General features: G+C 39.0%; 1 long non-coding RNA gene across 1 annotated transcript in view; it reads left to right on the plus strand.

Moving 5' to 3' along the window:
* The window catches only part of LOC140456907 (uncharacterized), a 28,046-nt gene extending 15,095 nt beyond the window's left edge, over window positions 1-12,951 (plus strand). The window contains exons 2-3 of the long non-coding RNA XR_011953185.1: window positions 10,236-10,361; window positions 11,392-12,951. This is a non-coding gene — a long non-coding RNA (uncharacterized lncRNA). The remainder of the gene's footprint in view (window positions 1-10,235; window positions 10,362-11,391) is intronic.
* Window positions 12,952-13,167: the final 216 nt, after the last annotated feature.

Raw genomic sequence — 13,167 nt, forward strand, 5'->3', positions numbered from 1 at the left:
CTTTGTGTCTTCCAAAATGCATTACCTCACACTTGTCTGAATTAAAATATATCTGCAATTTCTCCACAAAACTTTCTGACTCATCTCTTTCTTGCTGTATCCTTTGACATCATTCTTCACGATTCACAACTTCAACAGTTTGTGCCATCTACAAACTTGCTCATTAAAACATTTACATTTTCAAACTTTTCATTTATATACATTACAAGCAACAGATGTTCCAGTTCTGATCCTTGTGGAACAGCACTAGCCATAGACCTCCAGCCAGCAACATGCCCCTGCACAACTGTTGCTGGGAGAAATATCAAAGAGGAGCCTTGAGTTCTGTGTTGAGCAGCACGACCAACGTTTATTCAGAGCTCCTTACTAATACATGATGGGAGAGGTCCCTCTCTGGCTCCCCCAGATAAGTCCAGCATTTTGATGTGTTTACTTCATATGTTCCAGTAATATTTTCCACCTGACCTGAACTCCAGGATTTGGAATGTCAGCTCGGATATTTCCATGTTTCCTTTCCCAGTCTCTGATTCTCTCAGCTCATGCAGCTGCTTTGCCAGTTCTTTCACAAATGTTTTAACCCTATCCTTGTCATTGCACATCTCCAGCCCTCCCACTACCACACATCTCCGGCCCTCCCACTACCACACATCTCCGGCCCTCCCACTACCATACCCTGTGGCATCTGCATAGTCCATCCAGTCACTAATTCAAAGGGGGACAGTCCCATCCGCATTGCTGCGGTTGTCCTCGGTTTCATTAGGCTGGTGGGGAGTACTCTAACCCATCGCTGTCCTGTCTCTGAGAGAGCCTTAGTCAGACTAGCTTTCAGTGTCTGCGTCATTCCTTCTACTGTCCCAGAGCTCTGGGGGTGGTATGGGGGTTGGGATTTCTGTTCAGTACCAAACAGGGCACATTGCTCTTTAGCTATGTTCCCTGTAAGATTTGTCCCTTGTTCAGAATCTGCAGGAGAATGCTTCCACCCACTGAGTAAACCTATTTATTGAAACCCAGCAGGATTTCCTTCCCTGGGATTGGGATGTGTGTGTGTAAAATCCATTTGTAATTGTTCCTATGGGCCCCTGGGTCCCTGCTGCTGCCTCCATTTTATTGCTTTCCCTGGCTCACACTTTGAACAGACTACACACTTTCGACAAAACCTTGCTGTATTTCTCCCTGTTCCAGGCAAGGATTGTAGTGGATCATCTGATATTGCATTTTATCCTCCCCAATATGGGCCAGCCCATGATATGTTTTTAATAATGTTTGTCTTATACAGTGTAGTGGCACTGCTGGATCATCCAGACTCTGTTGTGTCCTATTACTGCCCCACCCTTTTCCCATTCCTGTTTCTCCTGTTGTAGGACTGTTTCTGGGAATATCTTTAAACCTTCCTCTCTCACTTCTGTAGCTACGACCATTGCCATCTCCTCAAATGTCTGCCCTGTTTCAGTCAGTATTTCACATCTAAGATTATAAAAGGATTGGACACTCTGGAGGCAGGAAGCATGTTTCCGCTGATGGGTGAGTCCTGAACCAGAGGACACAGTTTAAAAATAAGGTGTAGGCCACTTAGAACAGAGTTGGGGAGAAACGTCTTCACCCAGATAATGGTGGGTGTATGGAATGCTCTGCCCCAGAAGGCTGTGGAGGCGAAGTCTCTGGATGCTTTCAAGAAAGAATTGGATTGAGTTATTAAGGATAGTGGAATCAAGGGTTATGGAGATAAGGCAGGAGCAGGATACTGATTGAGGATGATCAGCCATCATCATAATGAATGGTGGTGCTGTTTCGAAGGGCAGAAGGGCCTACTCCTGCACCTATTGTCTATTGTCTATTCACCTGCCTTACCCACAAACTCACTGCCCCATTGGTGTGGGGTTTCTACTTCCCTGTGAGCTCTAATCTTCATTATTGCTGCTTCACTGGGAAAGTTAGCTGCTTCCACTAACTCTCTGACCTGTCCTTCATGCTCTACGTGCCCACAGACAGGGTGATGTACCCTCACCGAGCCCAGGCTATCATTTTGTCATGAACTATACCAAAGGCATGCTGTCTGTCTGTGTATATGCTGACTGCCTGACCCCTGGCTAATGTCCGCGCTTCTGTCAGGGCTCGTGATGGTTCTGCCATTTCTGGGTAATTCTCCACAAAAGTCCTCCAATAATTAAACAATCCTAAAGTTTGCCTTATCCCCTTCTTGGTGTGTGGGTGAATAGTTTTGAAATCATGGTCTTTCGTTCCACTGGGATTGTCCCCCTCCCTTCCTGATTTGATCTTCCTGATGTGATGTCCCAGGTACATCTCTCCCTACCTTCCCACTCTCTGTGGGTTAATTTTAAGCCTGGCCTGCCTGACCTGACCCAATACTCTGTGTAATATCCGGATGTGTTCTTTCTCTCCAACTGAGGTAATGAGGTGTTGGTAAGATTAAATCGAAGCACTCCATCAGCCATGTATCGGTGGGATATACTGGAATATTATGAGGTCCCTGAGGTAACTGGATCCAGGTCTATTGCTTTCCTCAGACAGTAAATACTAGCTTTTCCTGACCGTTCTAGGTCTACAGGAACCCATTCACAATATCAAAGGCTGAGACTGTATATTGTTGCAATTTTAATCCATTAAATAAAGTGGTGTGGTTCACTACTGTAGGATACTCTTTAGTGGCAGATTTACTGAGGGAGGTGTAATCAATAGTGAGGTGGGATGAGCCGTTTGGCTTCTGTGAGTTAGTCTGGGATACTGTTGGTCTGACTATTCCCTGCTTCTCTCAATTTGTTACTGTCACAATTATTGCCTCCTCAGCCCCAGCTTTAATGGGATCCGGTTTGTGTGGGGAGTGAGAGGGCCCTCGATCTTTACAGGATCTACAGATATTAACCCGCATTCCTGTTTGAGTTACCCGCCCTGCTGTTTGGGTCCTAGCTATAACTCCACAGATTCCCTGACTGTTCCAGTCTCCCTGCAAGGTAACTACTCTGGAGATGTCGCCTCTCCTTTGCTTCCTGTCCTGGGCCTGGCCAGATTGTTCCCATATTAGAGTTTGTGCCTCTACATCAATAGTTGCTCTGAACTGTTCTAAAATGGGAACTCCCAGAATGGTCCCTTCCTCAGTGTCCCACTCCCATATCTGAATATATTTTGCCGTGTCCATGATCTGCATTGGGACAGATTTATTTCATCCAGCTTCCTTGATTCCCTCTCCAACTGTCCTCATTTTAGTAATTGAGGGGTGAGGGGCAAATCCATGTCGGTAACTGATATAGATGCTCCTTTTATTAATATTTGTTCTGCTGGTTCCCAAACACAGCGTCATGTGCCTACGTGAGCACAGGTACACACACAATGTGAAGATCTATCTCCCTCTCTTTGCCTACGTTCCTTGTCTATGTGCCCTTTCCTGCTTCCCTTGTAACATTGTGAGTCTGGTTACCCTCCCTGTACTGCAGTACCTTCCCTATACAATACTACCCTCCCTGTGTTTCTGAGTTTTTCTCAGCTCTCATGTCCCAATTCAGAATGTGGTTAGAATGATCTCCCACTGGGAGTCCCATGTTTATAATTACAATTAAATAGAGTCCCATGTCATCTTTTAAATACATCAAACCGATTTCATCATCACAGGTTGGGGTTTGGTAATCCCCCATGGTCCTTACACACCTCAGGCTTCCTCTCTGTATGATCCTCGATAATACCCTTGGGTCCCTGGGTCATCAAGGTTATTTTAGCCCATTCAGTCTGTCCCCTCCCCAGTGTATCCCTGTAGTATCTGTAAATGCCTGGAGGCACTCATCGGCTGTGCACTGGGGGGGTGGGGGGGGGGGTCGGCTCACACCCTCACCCTCACTTTGCAGAGACAGGTTCTGCTGTACACGTCAGGGTATCTTGGCCTCAGAGATTTTGGCCTAACACCATCATCAGTGAGACTGTACCTCAACTAATTCATCCATATTCTCCCAATAAGGTCCATTACTACCATTTCTCTATCAGGCTGGGTGTTAACACACCAGCATCTGTCATTCAGCAGGTGAACTGTTCATGTTTGGTTTCTGTCAGTTCCCTTTGTTGCTCCCTACTGTCTGTCCAAGTTGACCGTTGATGCCCAGTGGTGCCATGGACCTGGCCTTCTGGGCATTACAGTGTGGTGGGTGATCGCACCCATTGCCGTCCCTCTGTCCATACATGGGCACGTCACCATCTAACCCATTCCAGTCAGTGTCACCATCCTCACTGCCTTCTGAGGACAGCGGGGCACTGGGTACCTCCCCCCCACTGTAACTACCACCTGGCCCTTTGGCTTTAAGGCCTCACGTCTGAGAGCCAACACCTTCACTTGTTCCTGTTTCCCATAATAATGTAACATATCCTGTCATTCCTGGAATAAAACAGAGCAAAATGTAAATTTGGTTTAACTTAAAATAAGAATAGTTTGACATTCACTCGACATATCTATAGAGGTGAGAATTGTACTGTGATTATTTAAGTGAATTTAATGTGATCATACCGTGAAAATAAACCTGATAATCAACGACAATGAATGAACTGAATAATATGTGGTATTTGTTCCAGTACTTGCATTGAAAATTCAATTTTATTTTAATGCTTGTCACCCATTACACCATAAGCATTCTTATTAGGGAATAAAGTAATGGAAGGATATCAGAGAAAATAAATAGACTTTAATTTTAGCTTCACTGCAATAATGAACCAAAACAATATTTGGAAATATGGGAAAACTACATAACAAACTTTCCAGTGTCTTTATTGACGTGAAAACTATTTTAGTTTGCAGGTTGTTTTGCACTAAGAATAATTGGAAATGAATTGTGATTATGAATTGACCATTTAAAATATATTTTGAAGAGAATAGTCAGATATATTTTTGGAGGAAATTAGGAAAGGAAATAAATATGTATACATTGGTATTAATAGTTTTAAAATGTTTGGAAGTTGACTGGGATTATTTGATTGAGAGAATCTGTATGATTATAAATTTTGAATTCACCTTTTTCATTGCATTGTTGGTTTCACTAGAATCTGTTGTGGTCTAAGCTCTTGTTGCGTGCAATGGACTGTCACTAATAGCTTAATTAACCTGCGAGTCTCAGATTAGGTTTCCTTTGTCTGTAAGTCAGTCTGTAAGTGCGCGACACGCCTGCTTTTTCTGAGGGAAAATAGAGATTCCTTTCAAAGGAAATAAGTGGCAGTTTTCACTGAGAATGGTGTCTACCACACACCATCAGCAGGGAAGGGTTTTTCTCACGAATTCCAATCTCTATCTATAAATCTGATGGTACCTGTGTTTGTCAGTTTGTGGAGGATTCAGCCCCTTTGTTCTGAGCTGTTTTTTATACAAGCAGTTGGTTCATTCTGTCTTTGCCAAGAATGTTGTTTACTTTCCCCTTTTACTGTGATTCTGCAGGTTAGAATAGTCTGAGAGTCAATAATGTTCAATAACTGAACATTGAATGGTTTTGACTCTAACAGAGCAGTGGCCTTGTTTTCAGCTCATTATTCACTTTCCATTTCCTGGTTGTGTTGAATGTTACAGAAACAGGCTCTGAGCAATGTTTCCATTCCCTTGTGTTGGAGTCACTGACAGCCACGTGGTCAGTCAGTTTCAGGCTGATGGATCAGTTTCTCTGTCCTATTAGATGGTGGTCACTTGCTCAGTTTCCGATGGCTCACCTGAGTGTCAGTCCATCAGCTGCTGAAACCCTGCATCCAGCATTTGTTCCCTCTCACAGTGACTACTCCAATACAGTCGCAGCTTGTCTCCCACATTCACCTCCACATCCTCATGATCACCTCAGATTCTACTGTCTGTGTTCTTGCAGCAAGTTGTGTAAGACACCTACTTCAGTTTTAACCTGATCTATATTATGTTCAGAAAGATCATTTCAAAATGTGATTCACTGCTTCTTCAGGACCTTCCTGAAGAAGGGCTTATGCCCGAAGCGTCGATTCACCTGCTCCTTTGATGCTGCCTGACCTGTGCTTTTCCAGCAACACATTTTCAGTTGTAATTATAGTAACCAGTTAATTACAAGTTACTGACAAAATATTTTAAGAGAAGCTGCTATTGGTGGTGGAAATGCTGCTGGTTGGTATAAAAGAGGGCTGGGGTGAATACTGTACTCGGTTTTGATGAGAACGTTGAGCAATGTAAGATTCTTTTATCTTTGTTAATAAGAAGAGGCAGAGATTGTAGCTAGGACATCCACAATCATCCACCCTCACCATCACTGATGCTCAGCAGCAGCAGTGCCAATCAAGCGGGCTGCTTTATTCCGGATGGTATCAAGTTTCTTGAGTGTTGTTAGGGCTGCACTCATCCAGGCAAGTGGGGAGTATTCCATCACACTCCTGACTTGTGCCTGGTAGCGTTTGGACAGGATTTCAGGAGCCAGGAGTTAAATTACTCTTGTAGCCACTGTGTTTATGTGGTGAGACCAATTCAGTTCCTGATCAATGATTATCCACAGGATAATGTTGATAGTGGGTGATCAGTCATGGTAACACCATCGAGTGTCAAGGGATGGTGGTTAGGTTATGTCTTATATGTGATAGCCTGCATTTGTGTGGCATGTGTGTTACTTGCCACCTGTAAGCCCAAGCCTGGATATTGTCCAGATCTTGTTGTACTTGGTCTTGGACTGCTTCAGTACCTGAGAAGTAAATTATTTATTAACATTAAATAGTCACGAGATTATGCAAATAATTCCTGTTCATATCCGCACATTGCACAGTCATGTAGCAAAATTAAATTTCTCCTTCTTACAAGTGTACTGATAGATTTTCGAAAATCTAAGTGTTGCTAATATCTAATTAATGTTCAGTTCAGTAGGGGGTATAAATGTGTAATTATGGCTCAGTACATGAAGTAATGTGAAGATATTGCAATGTACAAACTCACAATGATTGTGAATGTTCAATTTTTATTTTAACCATGGAAACACAGTTGAATTGATTAAATTATATTTCACTTCAATGCTCACATTCATTGTATTTCTAATCACAATAAGAGCAAAATTATTTAAAAATCATGTCACTTTTTTATGGATACAAAATAGAATTAACACCCGTTTGTTCTTTCCTTTACCAATCACAGTGAAGTTTGAGTTGTAGAATGCTAGATTGATACAGCACGGAAACAGGCCATTCAGCCTAACTTGGCATTCCGGCCAGGTTTCCTAAACTAAACCAGTCCCATTTCACTGTGTTTGTCCCATACCCCTTTGGACGTTTTCTATCCAATAAACTGTCCAAAAGTCTTTTAGATGTTGTAATTGTACCAGCCACTGCCCTTCCTCTCACAGCTCATCCCAATATGTGAAACACACTGTGTGGAAAAGTTGCCCCTCAGACCCCTTTTAAATCTTTCCCCCTTACCTTAAATATTATTTACACTGTAGAATCTTTAAGACTGCAAAGTTATTAAAAGTTGAGAGGTATTTAGAAGCAGCGTAATAACATTCAGTCTTTAATCAGTGATGTGAAGCAAATAAATTCAAGATGTTGTGATCACTATAATGAACAACAGTTACAAGTTGAGACAGTGTTGGTTGAAAAGCAATTCAGTCGACACTTAGATATTTTCTAATCAACTCTGAGGTGTTTTGACACATCTCTGTTGAAGGTGGGAATTGAACCCATGGCTCCTGGTCTACTAGTACACATAACCAGAGCCCTCCATAATATTCCCATGCAGGAAGGGCAGGACTATAATCACATACTTACTGTGTTTATTCACAAGTAAAACTGCTCAGATATTTATTGTTATAATTGGACTAGGATTGTATTAGACAGTTCCAGTGTGTAATGGACCGATAAAAAGAATTAGTAATTTCTAATAATGATGGAACGAAGCAACAATGTTCTTACATAAGCACAAATCTCATGATAATCAAGTAAGTCAATTTGTTTGAAGCAGTTATTCATCTGCATAAATTAAAATTAACCTGCTTTTTAATGCACATGAATTGGAAATAAAGCATTAGTCATTCAATGTGACTACTCAGCGAAAAACAACTTCCCTCATTTTCAAAAAAATGTGATTTCTAAGAATTCAAGATTTATTGTAAAAGCATAGAACAAACATTTGTTAATTCTGGTTTATTTACACAAGGAACACGTGAAATTTAAATAATGCTAAACATGAAAAATACTTAGCTCTTATTGTAATTATTAGAAATGTAGCAATGTTAGAATTGAAGTGAAATACAATCAATACAAGAATGTAAACAAATGTGTGGATGCTGGAAATCACAAACAAACTCAGTAATTGCTGGAAAATAACTCAGCAGGTCTGGCAGCATCTGTGGAGAGAGTTGGGCCCAGTGACCTTTATTCAGACTGCATTTTTTCTTACAACCAATTTAATCCAGCTAAGATTCCACACTTAAAATTATTTTTGCTAAGATTAAGAGATTGTAGAGTGCAATATTGTTTGTATCAGTTGATGTACTGAGACATAGTTCCACATATACAGCTAGAGATTTTGGATTTCAACAATGATTACCGGTTAGATTTTGGTAATAATTAGTTTTAAAATGGCTGATAACAAATTTAAGAATGATGAGAAAACTCTTATTGCGATGTAATTGTGCAATATGTTGGAAAAAAAAATGAAATATTTATGTGAAAAATAGTTAGCAATTCCTAAATTGATAAGACTGATTAATGATCCTTCCATTAATACGAGAATTCAAATGAAAGAGAATGAGAGAGTTAAAATGAGTGTTGGGTGAGAGAACTTTGGTTGATTGCAGGTGTGTTGACCTGAAAAGAATGTCAATATTTCATTATGATACTGGCTCTAATAATAATGGATTGAACGAAAATGTAAATCTCATGATGGTGTGATAATTGAAATGACAATTAAATAATATTTAATGTGAGAACGCGACACTTAAAATGATACAATATTTTCAAAGCAGTTTGTACTGGATATTCGTTAAGATCAATAAACTCAGAATTAAAATATTGGGTTTATTTTTTTTTAAAAATCGCACTTTAGAAGATTATTCATCAGAATTATTCTGTCATTGAAAAAACCTCATTTCCTCAAGAATTCTGCATTTCCCTCATTTTCTGTCTTTTTTCCACAGGGATCTGTACTGGAACCCTTCTGTTTGTGATGCAATTATATAGAAGTGACATAGATTAAAATCTAATTGGGTGAGTTAATAAGTTTGCAGATGATATAACGTTCAGTGCAGATGGGGACAATGTTGAGTGTTGTCAAATAATGCAGCAGGAAAAAGATAAATTGCAGATATGGGCAGAGTAATTAAAGGTGAAACTTAATCCAGACAAGTGTGAGGTGTTTCACTTTGGAAACTCAAATGTTAAAAAAAGTAGATAGTTAATGGCAGGACCCTAACAGCTTTATTATTCAAAGGGATCTTGGCGTTCAAGACCATGGCTCCCTGAAAGTGACCATGCAAGTAATTAGGTGGTTAGGAAGGCAAATGGCATGCTTGCCATTATTGGTAAGGGAACTGGTTACAAGAGTCACGAAGTCATGTTGTAACATTTTAACATTTTGGTTAAGGCATACTTAAAGTATTGTATTCACTTTTGTTTGCCATGTTCCAGGAAGGGTATGGAGGCTTTGGAGAGGGTACAGAGGGCGTTTACCAGGATGCTGCCTGGATTTGGAGAGGCGAGAAAATTTCAGATTGCTTTTTTGTGAAGTGGTGGAGACTGGGGGAAGATTTGATAGAAGTCTGTACAATCATGAGATACGTAGATAGGGTTGACGGTCAGAAAGTTTTTCCCAGAGTTGAAGCGTCAAAAACTATGTGACATGTGTTTAAGGTTAGGAGGGAAAGTTCAAGGGGCATGTTAGGGGCAATTTGTTTTGTACACAGGGAGTGATTGGTGTCTGGAATGAACTTCCAGGGTTGGTGGTGGAAGCAGATACATTAAGGCTCTTTAATGTTCATTTCGATAATTTGGAAGGATATGGACCAAGCGTAAGCAGAAGGGATGAGTTTCTTTTACATTATGTTCAGCACAACGTTATGGGCCAAATGGCCCATTCCTGTGCTGCACAGATCTTTGAGAGAAAGCTAATGTCTATCTCATATGACATTTAATCTAATCAATGTTTAGCCACTGGTGTCAGAAATACGAAGGAAATAAGTAGATAATGAACTTGACTATAATCTAAAAATATAGTCAATTAAATTTACAGAGGTAATTTTTTGATATTTGTTCTGAATTTTCAGATTAGCAACTTTGATGGAGATGTGTTTAAAATGTTTGCAGTTATTGATGTTCTGACCCAACATTACCCTTGTTAAACTGAAGATTGGACCAGAAACCTGTTAGAAAACTTGAAAATATTCAGCAAGGTGAGATGCACATCATAATTTCTTACTGCCTATACTACAATAACAAAATCTTTCAGGTCTACACCAAAAAGCATTGATTTGCAGCTAATGCTCATTATAAATATCTGAATGCTACTCGTTTCAACAATCAAAGTAATCTCAGCCTCATCGATGAAGAGATATCTTAGACATTTCACTAATAATTACTCTTTATGTTGACACATTGCTCGTTCAAACATTAATGAGATTTCTCATTAATATTCAGTTTAATTATAGCATATTAATAATTTAGTTATTATTAATATCTAATAATTGATCAATCCAGTAAGGGATATAACAGTGGAATTATGGCTCAGTACATTAACTGATGGAAAGATATTGTTGTGTTCACTCTCCCAATTATTGTGAATATCGATGTGTATTTTGATTTGATTTGATTAGATTTTTCTTCAACACGAAGATTTATTGTATTTCTGATCACAGTAATAGTTAAATATTTTAAAGCTAAAAAATTTCAAATTTGTGACTTTTTTGTCAATAAGAAAAAAGAATTTACATGCGTATGTTCTTTTCTTTATCAGAGTAAATTTTGAATTGTTGGAAGTTATACATATGTGTAAGGAAGGGGAGCTGCCTGCAGCTGAATAGTCACATTGAATGATTTTTTTTTGCGATTACATCCTGCTGCTAATCATTCTAGTTATCTTTTCATTTCAGGAAAAACTGCTTTAAACATATTCCGCAGTTGAATTTTGCATGAATTTACAATAAGCGCATGGTATGTGTATTTATCTTTCTTTCAATTGCCATGATTTTAATTTTTAATTAAGAGCATATGTGCTTAGTATCACATCACAGCAAACCCGTTTGGAAATATTGAATCACTTAATGTGTCAGTGTTCTAAAATAGATTACCAATTCATTGTTAGTCCAACAATTACACAGTAATTTAATTTAGGTTTTGTAGCAAATATCGTGAGATTCACATTTCAATTTAAATCATTATTTCGTAGTGCCAATTTTACAAAGAAAAGATTATCTTTTATTCCAGGTCAACACAACCACAAACCAAGCAATGATTCCTCATCCAACACTGACTGGAAATATCTGATATCTTCTCATTTGAATGTTCACAGAAAGCATTGGATTCATATTCAGCCTTACAAATGAAGATACGTCTGATTGTTTTAGACTCCAATTCTACATGTTGCGGATTGTAATATGACATTTCTAATCATTTTAAGTTTACAGTGACTAGTTTTAACACTAATTGTTACTTATATCTAATATGTAATCATTGATCAAATCAGTATAGTCGGCTTTAAGTGTGGAATTAAGTCGCAGTGACGTAAGCATATTGCATGGTACTGTTTCCTAATAGTTGCGAATGTTGATTTTTATTTTAATGCTGAAATCCTTATTGATTTGCTGCTGTAGGGAAGCCCCGAGCAGCCTGCCTTGGAATTAAAACACAAAATGGTGGAGGGGAGATAAATAAGACGAACAGTCTGTTTCAGTCTTAAGTTTAAAAAAGAACATTTTGTACAATCCTACTCCAAGTCCATAAGCATGCCATTCCAGACAGTCATATTCCAGATAGTGATAAGAGAATGCAGGCACACAGAAAAATAACCAACCCTGACTTTCATTAATGAAAGAATGATTGTCCCAGTGAATGAATAAACACCAACTGCAGGATAGAGCCCAGCTAACTTCCACAGCGGCTGTCAGGGAAACAGACAGGGTTTGATTGTCAGAAATAGTTACTATTTTAAAGTATCTCGGAACATTTAAAAAGTTTCTAATTACATATTCTTGAGAATCGTGAATAAGGCAGAGTGAGAGGCCCAAAGGACTGCAGCAATTAATTTTGTAATGTGAGGAAATAAAATGCACAGAGATCCCATGGCCTGGAGATTATAGCACCTGTAAAACACCATGAAGCAATAAGAAGCTCGGGCTATCCATAGTGATGTTCATCCAAGATTAGGTGTTCTACAGGATCGGGTGTCTGTATCATGAGGGAAGGACTGTAACCACATTACATGTGGACATTGTAATACAGAAGGTGTGTAAAAATACTGTTTTTTACTGTGCACGTTACAGTGTGTCATGGACCTCCCTTCCTAGATTGGCCTCGCGGGATGATCCCTGCATTAACTGATTGCAGCATGAATAAACATCTTCCACTTGCCTGAGTTCGGCCTATCTCCTCAGTCTTCATTCCCTGTCAGGGGAAATCACTCCTACTGCTATGGTGACATTTTAATTCAATATAAACACTTATTATCTGTGAAATTATTCCTTGCAGAGCGATATCATTTTCATGTTAATTTTCTTAATTTTTGTTTTCAAGAAAACAATGGAGGAACATCCATTTGTTATTTAGTTCAACTTATACTAAATTTTAAATTATTGACAGGACTACACGTGGAGGTGGCGGGGGGAAGAACATTTCTTCAGCTCAAATGTCACATTAAGTGACAATTTCCGTTTTCAAATCATGTGACCTCCAAAATGATATTTATTTTAATTTCATTTTGAGGTAGTTTTATTTTCTTCCAACATTAGTTGTCAATGAAAAATAATCACACAATTATTAGTTTTTTGCTACAGAATGACTTCCTGTACCAAATGTCATTAACTCGATGTTTAGTTCATGATGATACTCACTTTCCCATCCTCATTATTTTCTTCCTAGCTCTGACATTTATCTAAACATTTATCATGATAAAAGTTACATTAACAAAATAGACATGAACCAACCAAAAAAAAGTTGAACGATGTTCAATTGTTGCTGAGATTTTTTAATTATTAAAGCCACGTT

This window comes from Chiloscyllium punctatum, chromosome 31 (assembly GCF_047496795.1).
Source record: "Chiloscyllium punctatum isolate Juve2018m chromosome 31, sChiPun1.3, whole genome shotgun sequence".
Lineage (NCBI taxonomy): Eukaryota > Metazoa > Chordata > Chondrichthyes > Orectolobiformes > Hemiscylliidae > Chiloscyllium > Chiloscyllium punctatum.